Source organism: Choloepus didactylus, chromosome 7, assembly GCF_015220235.1.
Source record: "Choloepus didactylus isolate mChoDid1 chromosome 7, mChoDid1.pri, whole genome shotgun sequence".
Lineage (NCBI taxonomy): Eukaryota > Metazoa > Chordata > Mammalia > Pilosa > Megalonychidae > Choloepus > Choloepus didactylus.
This window is the reverse complement of record NC_051313.1, coordinates 25,141,967-25,143,400: the sequence shown is the minus strand read 5'-3', so window position 1 is coordinate 25,143,400 and position 1,434 is coordinate 25,141,967. Positions and strand designations below refer to the sequence as shown.

The 1,434-nt window shown below is 42.4% G+C and overlaps 1 pseudogene; it reads left to right on the top strand.

The window, feature by feature from the left end:
• Positions 1-646: 646 nt before the first annotated feature.
• LOC119540956 lies at positions 647-1,142 on the top strand (annotated as a pseudogene).
• The last annotated feature ends 292 nt before the right edge of the window (positions 1,143-1,434 follow it).

The following is a 1,434-nucleotide window of genomic DNA, read 5'->3' as shown; positions in this document are numbered from 1 at the left end:
AACACATAAGCAATCAGGTACCTTCACTGGAGGATGGCCAATGGTGTCCAGAAAACCTGTTAGTTGGGAAGGCACATGGCTGGCGTCTGCTCCAAAGTTCTGGTTTCAAAATGGCTTTCTCCCATGATGTTCCTCTCTAGGCTGCAGTTCCTCAAAAATGTCACTTAGTTTCACTTGGGGTATTTGTCCTCTCTTAGCTTCTCCAGAGCAAGAGTCTGCTTTCAACAGCTGTCTTCAAACTGTCTCTCATCTGCAGCTCCTGTGCTTTCTTCAAAGTGTCCCTCTTGGCTGTAGCTCCTCTTCAAAATGTCACTCACAGCTACACTGAGTTCCTTCTGTTTGTCAGCTCATTTATATGGCTCCAGGGATTGAATTTAGACCCACTCTGAATGGGTGGGGTTACACCTCCATGGAAATTATCTAATCAGATTCATCACCCACAGTTGGGTGGGGTGCATCTCCATGGAAACACTCAAAAGAATTCCAATCTAATCAGCACTAAAATGTCTGCTCCACAAGATTTCATCAAAGAATATGGCTTTTTCTGGGGGACATAATACATACAAACTGGCACAGTCCCCACAGCTCCAAAAGGAAACAGGATCTTGATAAACTCTGTGAGCTGAAATCCAAAGCTCTGTAGTTTATGAACCAGTTTGGTCCCTCAATCCCAATAAACCTTTCCAATTTCTTATCCATAAAACTGGCACTAATCAGCACAATTTCACAGGGCTCCATGGTGAACAGTACTACAATAGTAAAGATACCAATCACTCCTGGAACAGGAGGTTGTTTTAGCCCTGAAAACAATGCGGTATTCACCAAGAAAAAATTGCAGGACTTAGTAAGAGAAGTGGATCCTAGTGGATCCTAGTGAGCAGTTGGATGAAGATATGGAGGAGATGCTGCTGCAGATTGCTGATGAATTCATCGGAAGTGTGGTGACAGCAATCTGCCAGCTTGCTTGGCATTGCAAGTCCAGCTCCCTGAAGGTGAAAGATGTCCAAATGCCTCTAGAGCACCAGTGGAACATGTGGATCCCAGGATTTGGTTTTGAAGAAATCCGACCCTACAAAAAAACTTGCACCACAGAAGTTCACAGACATTGAATGGCATTGATCCAGAAAACAACCAAGAAATAACACACAGAAAGGACAACAATGTGTTTGGAATCTCATCTATGGAATTTTTTGAAGCAATGTCTACAATGATGGAGAGGATCTGCCAATAGAATAAAAGCCTCCTACCTATCCACCCAAATGTTAAAGGTTTCTTTGTTTTGTTTTGTTTTTTAACTCCAATATATTGTCTTCTGTGGGAGGACTCAGGAGAAACATCTTTCAGGTCTCAGCAACAAGAATTATTGTGCTTGTTTTAATCCAATGGCTTCTTCCTACCTTGTAGAGGTTGTGAATCAAATCATTGTCATCATTC